The sequence below is a fragment of the Vicia villosa genome, linkage group LG2 (assembly GCF_029867415.1).
Source record: "Vicia villosa cultivar HV-30 ecotype Madison, WI linkage group LG2, Vvil1.0, whole genome shotgun sequence".
NCBI classification, from domain to species: Eukaryota; Viridiplantae; Streptophyta; class Magnoliopsida; order Fabales; family Fabaceae; genus Vicia; species Vicia villosa.
This window is the reverse complement of record NC_081181.1, coordinates 22,936,465-22,952,841: the sequence shown is the minus strand read 5'-3', so window position 1 is coordinate 22,952,841 and position 16,377 is coordinate 22,936,465. Positions and strand designations below refer to the sequence as shown.

The 16,377-nt window shown below is 34.8% G+C and overlaps 1 long non-coding RNA gene across 1 annotated transcript; it reads left to right on the top strand.

Annotated features, from left to right (window-relative positions):
- Nucleotides 1–14,910: 14,910 nt before the first annotated feature.
- LOC131646009 (uncharacterized) lies at nt 14,911–15,739 on the top strand. Its single transcript, XR_009297256.1, has 4 exons — nt 14,911–15,016; nt 15,123–15,244; nt 15,502–15,612; nt 15,695–15,739. It is a non-coding gene; the product is annotated as an uncharacterized LOC131646009 (long non-coding RNA).
- Nucleotides 15,740–16,377: the final 638 nt, after the last annotated feature.

Sequence of the window (16,377 nt, the reverse complement as noted above, 5' to 3'; positions counted from 1 at the left end):
GTTGTGCTAATGCGTTGAGTAAGAAGTCTATAAATATGTCGGTGCTAATGGTCAAAGAGTTGGATTCAATTGAACAATTTAGAGATTTGAGTTTGGTATGTGAAGGCACTCATAATAGTGTTAGATTGGGTATGCTAAAGCTGACTAGTGGTATTCTTGACAAGATTAGAGAAGGTCAGAAAGCTGATGTTGAGTTGATCGATAAGTTGACTTTGAATTACCAAGGTATGTTTTTAAGATTTGAAAGAATATTCTAGAAGAAGGAAACCGTAGTGAATTGTTGGACTATGACGATGTTAATAAGTTTGAGTGCAAACTTAGAAAGGACACTATTATGTAGTAACGACATTTTATGCTTAAATATGGTTGTCGGCTATCTATTGAAAAATTGAGGACTTGATCACCCTTAATCTCTTGTTGATAGTAGACGGAATCATATAGATAGGATGAGATTGTTTGTTACCTTAATGGTATAAAATGTGATGAATACTAAGCCGTGAGAATAATCACTCACCATGTTGTGTGAACTTATGAAGAAGTGAATATGAAATAGTGCAGCATATTGAACGGTGACTTAAGACGGGTAATCAGAGTCGCACAGCGAAACTGTGATGTGGAGTGGTGTTATGAGTACTACTCGTGGGCTGTGAGGAATTGATATGTCGGGAGCCTACGTAGAGAACATGTATTGATCTATATGTTGGATTTAGGATCAAGTGGATGTAAGGATGTTGTCATACCCCAAAATTTGCCCTCATATATTTGCAAATGTCATTTTATTTCAAATAAGTGACATAGCCCAGTCGGTAAGGATTTGAGGTTAAAAGGTACAAGAGCGAGATGTCCCGGGCTCGAATCTCACTTCTAACATTTCACCTTTTTTATTTGTTTTCTAATTTTAATTCTAACTTTATTTCCATTTATTCAAAAATCATAAAAATTTCATTTTTTATTATTTTAATTTAAATTTTCGCACTAATTAAATAAGCATTTTTTTAAATAGTCAATTTTCATTTTTTTTGCATTTTTTAGTCAAAAAAATCACCAAAAATCATAAAATATTCAAAAAAATCCAAAAAAAGAAGTTTTTAATTCTAATTTTTGTTTTTTCTTTTAATTTTTTTAAAATATTAATTTTTAATTGTAATTCATTATTTTATGCATTTTATAGCTAAAAAAATCAAAAATAAAATAGTACTTGTTTCTTAGCTTTTGGTCCAAGTCAATTGGCATTAAAATTTATTTGATTTGATTCTCCCTAATTCATTATTTTATGCATTTTATAGCTAAAAAAATCAAAAATAAAATAGTACTTGTTACTTAGCTTTTGGTCCAAGTCAATTGGCATTAAAATTTATTTGATTTGATTCTCCCTAATTTTAGATAAAATCAAAACAAATAATCAAAACAATTGTTGCAGGAATATGGGTTTACCATTGTTAAGGCATAAAGCTTTTACCTCTTCAAAAACCTCATTGGCATCCCATGGACCTCCAGCCACACCATATCAGATCAAATCCTAGTTTTTCTTTAATTCATTTTTCTAATTATTGGTTTATTGTTTTATTATTTAAATTTTCACTAAAACCTTAATTTTTTTTCTCAAACCATAAAATTCATGTTATTTTCATAAATCACTCTAAAAATCTTTTTTTATAAAATTAATTTTTTTATTTTAGTAATTAATTTAAATTAATTAGAATAATTAGTTAATATTTTTAATTAGGTTTATGATTTAAATTAGGTTTAGTTTTAAATTAATTTTAGGATCAATAGTTAAACAATGTAATTTAGGATTAATTAATTAATTATGTAAATTAGGTTAAATAATTAGGCTAATTAGGTTTATTTAGTCAATTAACTGTTTCGTTATTTTAATATAGTGCAATTAGGCTTAGTAATTAACCTCAACTTCAAAAACCATAAATAACCCAAGAGGTAGGCGTTGCCCATTAACCTTTAAGATTTAGGTTTGCTTCTTTTGTAATTAAACATTGAATTTCTTCAAACACGCATTCTCTTCTCACCTCATATTCTAGGATTGTCGTATGTTTGTGCTAATTCCCAGCCTTGGGGTAAAACTTGTTTATTTATTTAATTTTTGCTTTTATTTAAGTTTCTGCCTTTATTTAATTCTTTGCCTTTAAATTTAATTATTTATTTTTAAGTTTCGCTTTTACTATTTATTTTAAATTCTAGAAAATGTGTATAGGCTTGCAAGGTTTTCTTTGTAATAGTTTAGTTTTATTTTTTTGCCCACAGGTGTTTATTGTAATAGCGTAGGAACTTATACTCTCTGCCTTTGATTTCTGTATAATATTAATTGTTGTGGTTAGTAATCCTAGGGAGTGCAAGCCTTGAATTAACTTAGAATAACTAATTACAAGATAAAATATCCGAACTGAATCACTTGATTGTGCCACACACACACCTTTGGAGTAACCTCTCTTGTTGCGTTGTTGCCTGTTGTCTTGTTGTCTGTTGCCTTTTAATTATGATTCTGAAATAGTCAAGTCCCTCGATTCCGAGGATACCTAAGCAAAACAAATGTTACTCTCAGTTCATCATCATAAGATCATAGTCCCTTCGAAGTTGCCTTAACAGTAAATGGTCTTGTCCCTCAAAGTTGCCTCGGTAAATGATGATTGTCCCAATTAATAAGGTATCCTCGTCTGGTGCCTAAAAAAGATCAATGACTATTATATCCTTCCCTAAAGACTACCTGCCCTCTTTATGGTAGGGACATGTGGCGAACGATAATTTCGATGACCCTTTTTAAATCCAATAAAAGGACTTCCTACTCTCCTATGGTATGGATAGCCCTGAAAAGCTAAAAGAACAAATTTTAAAACTTAGGGTAGTTGCTACTAATTGCTTGCTCTAAATTCAAAATCTTTTCCCACTCTTTTTTCAAAATCAAATTCAAAAAGGCTACGCTTACTTACAAGCTAAAGTCCTTCTTCAAAATCTTTTCTAAACACACATTACACTTCTTTTCAAACAAACGAAGTGAGCTAAGCAATTAAGAGCCCATGGATAACCATGGATACAAAGGGTGCTTACACCTTCCCTTTGTATAACCTACCCCCCAAACTCAAAATCTTTTTAAAAGGTCTTTTCCTGTTATTTTAGCCTTTCTATAAATTGGATAAAATAAAAGTCGGTGGCGACTCTTGCTATCCGCAACATTTCAAAAAGTCAGTTCTCCCACCGTGTTACAGAACTGGCAACTCTGCTGGGGATTTTTTTTAAAAGAGGGGTTACCTTAAAGTTTAGGATCACTTAATGTTTGTTTTGCTTGCTTTATTTTTTCAGGGTTATTTTGGGAATTGAATGGAAGATGAATCCTATACCCGGATTCGAGTGCACCTTGAGATAGGAAGTGGCATAGTCATGGCGAACTCCTTCATGTATGTGGAGGATAGGTCAATATGAGAGTTCACGCTTAAGTTAGGCCTCTATGGGTGTTTTCATGCTTCTCTTGTATGAGGGAGGTTCGTGTGGATATATACGGGTGAGTCGGAGCTTAAGGACCTTTAGTTACCTTTAACCCATCTTGGCCTTTAGGAACGTAGTGGGGGGGACTACTCTTGATGTATGTTGAGGGCATAGTCGCTACCCAATACTACAACTCAGATAGGTTCTTTCTCAAAGTATCATTGCATGGTATGTATGTATCATGTTCGAGGGTGCTTTAGAAGGACTGACAATTCTAGGTAACCTGGTAGAACCTATTGCTGATTTCATCCTTATCCTTAGAAGTACCTATTAGGGAGGGGTAGTTACCTAGTCAGACTCCATGCAAGCCTTTAAATCTAAGGACACTTGTGTGACTTGTTTGTGTGTGCTACTAACCCTATGATCTCTTTGCAGGTTTTGTCGTAGGACTTGTTTGTCCTTACTATCTTACGCTTTGCTTGATGCATTGCATAACATCATGACATCATAACATCATAACATTGCATGTTAACTAACCCTTTCAAGGATCTTAGGAATTTAGGACGCACAATTTCAGGGGCTCTTATTAAGGACTGAATTCCTATCAAGGGGCAAGAGGATTTATTTTCCTCTGGCCACATACCTTCCAATTCAGAGACTCAGTACCTATCAAGGGGCAAGAGGATTTATTTTCCTCTAGCTATATTCTTTCAAACTCAGAAACAAGTATCTCGAATCAGAAGCGATGACCCACTCGATATGGTGAGCTTGATTCTCAAAGAAGGACGTTCCAAGACGAAAGTCAAAATTCTTCAAACGAAGCTGTGAGTGATTCAATATCTAAATGTTGCTAACTAAATTTCCTATAGATCCTTGAAAATATTGCATTTGCATTCCTAACATCGCATAGCAGGTTTCTTACAATAGGTCTCTCATCCTTCCTCGCTGTTTATTTCAGCATCATGGATCTCGAACAATCAGTCAAAGACCTTCAGGCTTAGAACACCCAGTTCCAAGCTTTGATTTTGAATTTGTCCAAGGGGCAAGAAGAGCTGAAAACCCTGCTGACTAAGAAGGAGAAGAAGTCTAGAAGATCTGTGGGTATCCTCAATATGGGAAGAAGAATCCGAGGCCCACTTAAGAAAGCTGAAGAAGTTAAGGTTTCTAAAGAGGACGATGATGAACAAGATGATGATGCTAGTATAAAAAATGATGCGAAAAGCAATCACGATTCTGTCAAGCCCTCTGAGGAAGAAGGAGACTACTACTTTGAGGATGAACATCCAGACGACAAATACAAATTGCTAGAAGAACGCATGAAAGCCATGGAGATCCAGAAGGTACCTGGGCTGGATTTTGAGGAACTAGGACTCATCTTTGGAGTTGTTATCCCTCCGAAGTTCAAGACTCCAACCTTTTCTAAGTACGACGGAATCTCTTGTCCTAAACTGCATTTGAAATCATATGTGAGGAAGATCCAACCTCATACTGCCGATAAGAAGCTATGGATCCACTTTTTGCAAGAGAGCTTATCTGGAACTCAACTTGAGTGGTACTATCAACTCGAGGGTACCAACATCCATACATGGGAAGATTTGGCAATTGCTTTCTATAAGCAATACCAATACAATGCTGACCTCGCGCCAACCCGCATGCAACTGCAAAGTATGTCTATGGGTTCTAAAGAAAGCTTCAAAGAGTACGCCCAGAAATGGAGAGATCTGGCAAGAAGAGTTCAACCTCCTTTGGCTGACAGAGAGTTGGTTGATATGTTTATGAGCACGCTAACTGGCCCTTTCTATAGTCATTTGCTGGGAAGTTCATCATCTGGATTCACTGAGCTTATACTGACTAGGGAACGTGTCGAGAATGGCATCCGAAGTGGTAAGATTCAAGTGGCTACATCCTCAAGCGTTATGAAGAAGCATTTCAATGGGAAGGCAGAGGCCAATGCTGTGTATGGTCAGAAAAGGAGTAACCATGACCAATCTGTTGGGGTAGCTCGGATCTCCACACCGGCACCTCAACAAGGTCGTCAAAACAAGTAAGACACGCCTAGGCGCCAGTTCACAGATCAATATGTCACTGGCTCAGGCATTACAACACCTGTTGAAGTCAGGGTTGATCACTTTAAGGGATCCCCCTAAGAATCCTAGTACTTCTGCACGTGGCTATAATCCCAAAGTGAGGTGTGCATATCACTCCGATAGTCCTGGTCACGATACGGATAGCTGCTGGACATTAAGGAACAAGATCCAAGATATGATCGATGCTGGGGAAATTGAATTTGATCCTCCTGAAACTCCTAACGTGACTGCTAATGATGTGGATGGCTAGAAGGAGGGACTTTCAGATCATTAGTTTTATTTTCATTTGCAAATTTCTATTCTGTATGTTTAAACATTCGACTTATGATAGACATTATCTGTTTTAATAATCATCATTAGTGCATTGTATATGTTTGTCTTGAATAAATTATTTTGATATCACTCATTTTAAATTATGTCTTTAATTTAAGTTTTGTGATGTTCAACTCCTGCTAAGCTGTAAGCCTTTTGAGGGAGGATGACGAAAATGATACTGCAACTTCATACAGTATGCTTTTAACGGACTATGCTGACGATGTACAGGCATTGTTTCAATTCCTAAACAGTGGAGATATAAGGATGTTAATCCCTCGTCAACCCCTTTGAGCCTAAGTAGAAGTTTTCTTTCTCATACAGATTAAAACCCTTAATCATAACCTGGGGCAGGGTAGTTACTCAGTTAACTCAGACATGCCAACATGCTTTTACACAAATATTGATGGTTTCCCGTAACCGTTAAGTTAGACAGTCAACATCTATCAAAAGGAAAAAGAACTGTTAAGTTCAAACCTATGAAGGAGACTTATTGAAAATAAAAATATCCCGCTGACTGTAATCTCACAATAAATAGTTCAGGCAAAAGTTAGGGACAACAAAGTCAAAAAAAGAGGTCACTACAAATCCTCGACAAAAGAAAACATTACAAAAAAGACTATCTGTCCAAATAAACTTCCGCTACTTTAACCATCATCAAATGTCGATGTTACGACTTCAAGCTCTTCTAGGACTTAAATGAATGGTTAACTGAGCATAGGATCGAAGAACATCACAAAGATCGGGATGGGTACAAACAAACTTTGAGCCATTATCCTTCGTTTCTTAAACCATGAACCAAGCCACGTTACAGCCCTTGAAAGTCCTAACTGAAGCATGGTTAGTTCGAAAGCATACTGTCACCAAAAGGGTATCCTGACTCCTTATGGTTTTCCATAAACGCTGAGTTGATATCACGTTTTTTACAAACATCACGCTTTTACATCTCCTGTTTTAATGTTTTTCAACAAACTCAAGACAGACATATGCATTGCATCTCATGAATTCATTATTAAACATATTCTACTACATAATTTCAAGTGTTAGCATCAGGAAGAATTTGCACAGGGTACGACTAATGACTAAAGGTCATCCCGACAGACAATTACTTCAGAAGCGACATCTCCTATAAGGGGCATGACTTGTTTGTCCAATCAATCTGGGGCAATCAGGTCAAGATTCCAAGAATCTCTCAAGAATGCCAAACAATCAGGGGCATACACCCAAGTAGGTCTGAAGCTACTTCCCTACCAGTCAGGGGCATCATACTAAGCTTATGGCTACTAGGGGGCATGTCACCCATAGTACACATCTCATAAGGTCCTCGCGAGGCGAATCTCTTCAAAATTCCCTAATAGCTGGGGCAAAGCTATGTAAAGTCTGTATGACACTTCGATCAATACTCATTGGTGTGTCCCAATCAATACAAATCCAGGAATCACAATTACTATACCACTGGGGACAATGTTCAAGGCATCCATGGTTTCCTACAGTGCCAAGCTCACAAGGACCGTATCCCCACAAAGTAATCCTCAAGAAGATATCTCCAATGTTCCATTCCCGACAGATACTTAGTTCCCCAACGGAGTTTACATCTTCAACACTGCCGGTTCTCCGATACTTCTATTTTCTCTAAACAAGGTTATTCAACTCTCCTATCCCCAGTCAAGGTACATCAGGATCAATCATTCAAATGGCTCTCATCCCCAAGCAGAAATCATAAATCCCCAGTTGAGCTTCTTCAAAACAAGATCAGGCATCAGAATCACAACGATATGGAGACTTATTTTCTCAATCAAGAAGGAATCATTGATACATTCCAAACGGCATCAGTCGTGTTCATACATCATATATCATAAACATATTCATACATTGCATACATTACCTCATAAATAAATTCATACATAACATGCAAGTTTCTCATTTATTTTGAGAGACTCGTCACATAATACATGCATCATGACATTGCATAAAGACTAACTTTACCTTTTTTCAGGATACAGGTACAAGAAGATTAACAATATCTCCAATTCCCAAAGGTCTAGTTCAGTTACTACGAACGATGCTGACACGATCAACATTCAAAGATCTAATTCTATCATCACGAACGGTGTGGACACGATCAAAGAAAGAGACAGAGTTAATCATGACACTCAATTCAGGAAAGAACACGACAATGGAGTCACGACAATGGAGTCACGACAATTGAGTCACGACAACTGGGTCACGATAATGGAATCACGACAACTGAGTCACGATAATGGAATCACGACAACTGAGTCACGATAATGGAATCACGCCAATGGAGACACGACAATGGAGTCACGACAATGGAGTCACGATAATGGAGTCACGACAATAGAGTCACATATCTAATCCCGGTATTCAGTTTATAAACGATCATGACAATGGAGTCACGACGATGGAGTCACGACAATTGAGTCACGAAAATGGAGTCATGACAATAGATTCACGACAATCAATTCACTTATATGATCCAGAAGCTCAGCGCAATCAAGCCAGCAACTTAATTTTGTCACCATAGATACAGTCTAACATACGACTCATTCTGACACACGTCAATACATCAATTGATGGCATCTGCAAGCCCATCTTCGATAACTTTCTGTCAACGTCCAGATGGCATCTTTAGGCCCATCTTCTGGAAAAGTCCCTACATCAGCAAGGGCAAATTTCTTGGTATTCTACTGTTCAATCCTCTTCCACCTTCAGATTCCGACAGGCACACAAGCCAATCTACATCCTCAGGTTTAAGAAGATTGAACAGGGGCAGCTGTCATACCCCAAAATTTGCCCGCATATATTTGCAAATGTCATTTTATTTCAAATAAGTGACATAGCTCAGTCGGTAAGGATTTGAGGTTAAAAGGTACAAGAGGGAGATGTCCCGGGCTCGAATCTCACTTCTAACATTTCTCTTTTTTTATTTGTTTTCTAATTTTAATTATAACTTTATTTCCATTTATTCAAAAATCATAAAAATTTCATTTTTTATTATTTTAATTTAAATTTTCGCACTAATTAAATAAGCATTTTTTTAAATAGTCAATTTTCACTTTTTTGTATTTTTTAGTCAAAAAATCACCAAAAATCATAAAATATTCAAAAAATCCAAAAAAAGAAGTTTTTAAATCTAATTTTTGTTTTTTCTTTTAATTTTTTTAAAATATTAATTTTTAATTGTAATTCATTATTTTATGCATTTTATAGCTAAAAAAAATCAAAAATAAAATAGTACTTGTTGCTTAGCTTTTGGTCCAAGTCAATTGGCATTAAAATTTATTTGATTTGATTCTCCCTAATTTTAGATAAAATCAAAACAAATAATTTTGTTATGTAAATAGTATTAATGTTAATTTATCTTTTCCTTTTTTATTTTAACCTAACTTTACACTATAAATTGAGTCACTTTGTACACTTTTAAAGAAAAAATAACAATTACCAATTTCTCAATTCACTCTCTCACAAATAAACCCTTATTTTTTTAACACCTTCAACCTCATTCTTCATTCCTAATTCCTACATACAAAACAATTCACCGAGTTTCTTCAATATCTTTTGTTCTTCTTTTGCTTGGCTCTTGGCCAATGATTTCCTATGAGGCCTCCTCTTCTTCTTTTTTTTAAAGAAAAAACCTTTTCTAAATCTTTTTATCAAAATTAAAAATAAACCTTTTGTTTTCAAAACCTTTTGGCCGATGATTAACATATGAGACCCCTAATGTATGTTTTTATACTAACTTTAGTTTTTGGCCTTTGACCATTGGCCAATGATGATACTTGAGGCCACATTTTATCAAAATTCTTATGTTTTTGACATCCTCTTTATTTTTCGAAACACTTTCTTTCAACTCCCTTTTTTTAAAACCTTTTTCAAATACTTTATCTAGAATTACAATATTTTTGGCCAATGATGATACCTGAGGCCTGTTTTTTTAAAATCATTATTTTGGCTATTGTTGCTACATTGTAGTTTAAATTTATGTTTTTACGATCATAATATTTTTTTTTAAAAACCCTTGGAAATGTTTGCCCTTTTAGCCATGATCTAACTTTCTGAACCTTTCTTTATTCCTTGGGAAAATTGTAAATTATACGAGGCCAAAACCTTTTTATAATATATATTTTTTATTTTAACTATTATCATTACTAACCTTTTTTTTAATAATTATTATTATTAGTAATATTTTTGTTAATTGGTTCTATTATTATTATTATTATATTATTGTTATTATTACTATTATACTATTATTATTCTTATTATATTATTGTTATTATTACTATTATACTATTATTATTCTTATTCTTATCCTATTTTTGCAGGTACTTCCTTTCGCTAAAGAGGAGCGGTGCAGGAATATGGGTTTACCATTGTTAAGGCATAAAGCTTTTCCCTCTTCGAAAACCTCATTGGCATCCTATGGACCTCCAGCCACACCATATCAGATCAAATCTTGGTTTTCGTTTAATTCATTTTTCTAATTATTGGTTTATTGTTTTATTATTTAAATTTTCACTAAAACCTTAATTTTTTTTTCTCAAACCATAAAATTCATGTATTTTCATAAATCACTCTAAAAGTCTTTTTTTATAAAATTAATTTTTTATTTTAGTAGTTAATTTAAATTAATTAGAATAATTAGTTAATATTTTTAATTAGATTTATGATTTAAATTAGGTTTAGTTTTAAATTAATTTTAGGATCAATAGTTAAATAATGTAATTTAGGATTAATTAATTAAGTAATTAGGTAAATTAGGTTAAATAATTAGGCTAATTAGGTTTATTTAGTCAATTAACTTTTTCGTTATTTTAATTTAGTGCAATTAGGCTTAGTAATTAACCTCAACTTCAAAAACCATAGATAACCTAAGAGGTAGGCGTTGCCCATTAACCTTTAAGATTTAAGTTTGCCTCTTTTGTAATTAAACATTGAATTTCTTCAAACGCGCATTCTCTTCTCACCTCTGTCATACCCCAAAATTTACCCCAATATAATTCACATGAGTTGATTTATTAAGGGTGTTAAAAATTAGGAGCCATATGGTTTAATATATCTATTATTGAAGTCGTTCTCTTATAAAATGCTCTTATAAATTGGTTAAGAGGAAAAGGAGTTTTGGATAGGAATATTTGGGGAATCCACTTTGTTTTGGGCCCATTTGTCTCTTGTCATTTAATCATTTTTATTATTTTTTTTACTAACTTTGAGATTATTAGTATGTTATTATTGATTTAATTAAGTTAATTATTATTAGTGTTTAAGATAATATTAGTATTATTTTAGATATTATTATTAATTAATAGTATTAAACTTAATAATCATTTGCAATTATCACAAGTGATTAAGAGGTTAATTAAACAATTAAATAGTCTTTTCTAAGACATATTCCTTTCTAAGTAGTCTTCTTTAAGACATTCCTTACCCTTTTCAGGTAATATTCTCTAAAATATCCCTCATCCTTTCCAGGAACCTTTCTAGGTAATCTTCTTTAATACACCCGTCAATCTTTTCAGACATGTTCAAACTTCTCTTATGCCTCCAAGAATTGTGTCAAACTTTGTTTAAAGTACAGTCTTCTTTAGGACGGTCTCCTATCCTTTCTAGGGTAATCTTCTTCAAAATGTCTTTTCCTGAGTTTTGTTTAAAACACCACATTCTTCAAAATAGTCTTTATCCTCTATGGGATTCTTTGACCCTCTTTATAAAGGTGCTTCCCCGAGTTTTGTTTAAAGCACAGTCTTGTTCAAGACGATCTCATATCCTTTCCAAGAACCTCTTCAGGTAATCTCCTAGAAGACATCATCTCATTCTGAGTATTCAACGAAATTTTTGTCCATCGGACACGACCAAGACGCATGACTAATTTTGAAAAGCATCTGCTTCACATTCGAATCAATACTTAGCATCAGGGAGATTGGGTTAATCAAAGGCGATCATTGCTAATAAAGATCCCTGAACCGGGGGAACCTGTCGCGGGGAAAAATCGTATCCTTTTTTCGGGATGAGACACCTGATGCCTTCTTTGGGCTCGAGTGCTCAAAAAAATGATTTTTCTTTTGTTCCGACCAAACTTTTTATTGTTTCCAAAGTAGGAAAAGGAAAAAAGCTGCAATAACCTTAAAAAGTGGGGGAGAGATCTTTGGGTAAGAGGGTTGGTTATACGAAGGGAAGGTATTAGCACCCAACGTATCTATAGTACTCTATAGGTTTCTTTTCTATGTTTTTCATTCCATGTTATTGAGAGGTTCTTGTGAAATAGGTGGGACCTAAGGTGTTTGTTTGATTATGCTCGCAAAGATCATCGCGATCCTCTGCATACATATCCCTTAGAGGGAATCAGAGCATCTGTAGCTCGGGGTCTACGGGTGCTAAGGTTTGAGTGGTTTGAGGGAGAAGTTTTGCTCGCCAAGGATACGACCTTGTGCCTACGTATTCTCAAAGGGATGTTGAGAAAGTTAGAGCAATCGTAGTTCCCACTTATGCTAGTGGAAGCAAAGGATAAGAGACAAATGTCATCTCAATGTTCGATGTATCTAATCTATATCATCACATACATCTGTTTGTTTTTGTTTGAAAATCTTTTCATTATAAGCCCTGGGCCATGCCACTTATGGTGCTAAGAATGATAAAGATGTTTTTTAGCCAGCCTTGTGGCAAAAACTTTCAATGAAGTCAACCTTGTGACAAAAAGTTTTGATTAATCAGCCAGCCTTGTGGCAAAAGTTTCAATGAAGTCAGCCTTGTGACAAAAACTTTGATTAATCAGCCAGTATAGTGGCAAAAAGGTTTGATTGATTAGCCAACCTTGTGGCAAAAAAGTTAAGTTGATTGATTGATTGATTGATTGTTTGTGATGATATAGAAGAGATACTCCTATCATAGAGATGATAAATGTCTAATCTCCTAGGGTATTTGATTTGGATATTGGGGATGCTTATAAGAAGCCTGTGGGTCCTTGTACGAAGCCCAAGAGGAGGCTATCCGAGGGTCCTTGCATTGTAAGCCCAAGAGGAGGCTATGGGAGGGACAATCCAGGGTCCTTGCATTGTAAGCCCAAGAGGAGGCTATGGGAGGGACACTCGTTTGTACAAAGCCCAAGGGGAGGCATGGTATAGTTGGTTTGAGCTCTTAGAGCGATTTCACCGGGAAACCATACTCTATGTCCTAACCTAAACTAGGGAGATTCTTTGCACGAAGCCCAATAGGAGGCTATGGGGAACCTAGTGTTGTACTAAGTTGAACAAGCATACATAACACAATCACAAATATGAACAAGTACAAACAAATATGAACAAGTACATGAACAATTATGAACAGTTATACATATATATGACAAAGTGTGTGTATATAATGGAGTTTATGAAGGAAATATACCTGTAAGCATGATCCATTTGTATACACGGGGCTCGGGACTTATACTCGGGGAGAGGCCCACTTGAGTTTATTCAAAAGCTATGTAAACAAGTATTTACAAAAGGGCTCGGGACTTATACCTACATGGAGGCCCATGGTATATTTTTGGGAAGATTTAAAGAAACCTTCATTTTTTGATTTGTTGTTCGAAGTTAAAAAAAACAAATTGAACGAGATATATACAAAAAGGTGAATGTACAATGAAATACCTAATTTCATGTACAGGAATGGGACTTATACCTATGTGGAGGCCCATGTTTTATTTTATAAAACATGTTTGATTGTTTTGTTAAAAGATACGTCGTTTGAAAGACTGTTTGAAAGTTTTGTTTTGAAAAAGTTTTCTGTTTAAAGAAAAACTGTACAAAGAAAAAAGGAAAGGGACTTATACTCTCTAATATTCGAGAGGCCCATGGTTTTGAAAATGAGTTGCATGATTTGAAAGTGAATTGATTACTGTTGTGAAAACAGTTGATTGAGTTTTAGGCTTACCTCGAAGAATGACAAAATTGGATTTCTGAGTTTGAGGTGTTACCGTGATCCTCAAGTGATGTGCTTGGAATAAATTAGGATCTCAACAGATATTAAGCATCCACACCAGCAGAATAGAACGTCGGATAAGCTCACAGCTTACAGCATTCTTTGATCATCCAATAATTGTTTATGGACTTCTACAGCAAACGGAAGACCAAACAAAACAGACAAAGCCAGAGAACAACAGAGAAATAATCTCGAAGTCTCGGATGAAGTTAGAAAATTCAAGCAATGTGCAACAGAAATCAAATAGAAATTTAAATGATTAACTACACAAATTAATATGAAAATATTAAATTCAAAGTAAAAAAGAAGATATTTTTGTGATTTTTTATGAAAAGAGAAAATAATTAGAAACATAAACTAAAATATGCATCTAAAATATTTTTTGGAGTTTTTTAATAAAGGTTAGAAAATAAAATCCTATATTAAAATAAAATACTAAATCTTTTTTATGAAAACAATTTTATCAAAGAAAACTAAAAGAAAATAGTTTAAAAAAAACTTAATGTTTGGGCCAGAGGTGAGAAATCTAGATAGGAGGGTGCAGCCCAGATTAATAAGGCTGAATTGAAATAAAAAAAAAACTGAGTTGGACCGGGTCGGGTCAGATGGAACCCGGATCCGCCTCTCTTAACAGCAGCGGGTTGGAAAACCCTAAACAAGACAAAGAGGGCAATCAGCGCCTCTCTCCAATTTCTCTTACTCGTTTACACGAGTTTTCTTCTTCCTGGTAGAAAAAATACACCACTAACAAACAACAAACTCTTCTTCTCCCTCGGCTCTCTCTGGATCAAACAACTACAACAAGCTTTCAATCAGATTCGCGGCCTCTCTCTCTCGAGCTCACAGTCTCTCTCTCGAGCTCATGGTCTCTCTCGCGGTTTGCTCTCTTTGCTCACGTTTGAACGATAACAACAACGAAGCTCACGGTTCACTTGTTTAGTAAACAACACCGCTGATCTTTCTTGGTTTTAACAAAAATGAGAAACTTCCAGCGGCCATGGAAGGAGAATCAGAAGAAAAACCCAGGTATGTTTCTCTTAATTTCGTTTTCACTTTTATTTAACAGTATAGTAACAACAACTTCTCACTCGGTTCATCTCTGCAGTTTAGATAGTAACACCGACCTCCTCTGTTCTAGCTTATCATCACCACCACTGATTTTCAGAACCTCGCAGAGATTCAACCGAGTTTGACAAGCGAAGGTATGATTCTTAAACAATTTCTATGAATCCAGTTTTGAAATTCATATCACCAACAATACTGAATTTCATTTTCTTTCTTTTGACATAGCAATAATTATTTATGCAGTCTATGGTAGGAAATTGATCTACTGCATCAAGAGGATTAAATTGCTATCTAAAAGGAAGCGAGGAAAAAGAACCTGATCGGAGCAAGTCCGATGAACCAATTTCAGTGTCGGCTTTTGACAGGTACGAATTCGACTTTGGCTCTGCTTCCCTCTGCTTTTGCTTCTGAATTACTGATGTTGTGCAACTATGAACCGCTAATTGTTGTTGCTGAATTTTGATCTTTGAAGAACAATTTGAATTGTTGTTGTAACTGTGGTGGTTGCTGAATTTTTGAACTGTTGATGATGTTGTTACTGCTGTTGTGAATTGTTGCTATTGCTGAATTTTGCTTTTACTTACAGCAACAATAACTCAATCTCTATGTTTTCAATTTTCAGCTATGCACAATAATAACATATTTGCAAGAATGATTTAAACAATAATATTTGAGCATGAGGATGAATACAACTTACCTACGGCGAGGAGGTGTTCGCCGGTTTATTGTTGAGGTACACCTTGAATTCTTTATTGTTACTAACAACCTTGGATTGTTACTAACAATTTTCCTAACAACTTTGCTTGTTGTTGTAGGATCCTTTGATGAAGATGAAGCCACCTCTATTTGGATTGTGGGAGACTTGAAGATGAACTTCAAGTGGTTGGAAGCTCTCCACTAAGGTATGAACTACTTCTTCACCCCTTTTCAAACTATGGAACTTTGTAGCTAGGAATTCTCACTTCTCAAGTGGTTTTCTTTGGTTTGAAGAATTGCTTCTTCTTACCAAGAAACTTGAAAAAACTATGAGAAAAGAGGGAGAAGTGAGAAAGCTAGTAGTATAGTAGCTTTGGTGTGATTTACTTCAATGAGAGAACTTCCTATTTATAGGAAAAGTTAAGGATGTGTTTGGCATTTGGTAAACTTGATTGGCAAGATATAATCATTGCAAGAATATTCTTTATGAGATATTTCTTATGACATGAGCTATGAAAGTGGACATGAAATATCTCTTTGATTCCTTTTTGTTTTGAATTATTCTTTTGCTAAATACAGCCCTTTTTGTCTTGAATTATTCTTTTGCTAAATTCACCCCTCTTATGTTTCTTTTTCATGTTGCATGAGGACTTTGAAGAGAGCATGAAGAAGCTTGAACTTGAAGGATGGAGATTTGAAGATTGAAGAATTCAAGAAAGTCTTTGAAGTTTTGTTTTTCTTTTCCTTGTAATTCCAACTTTGTATGAATGGAACTTTGAAATGATGTAATTCTTGAATTTTA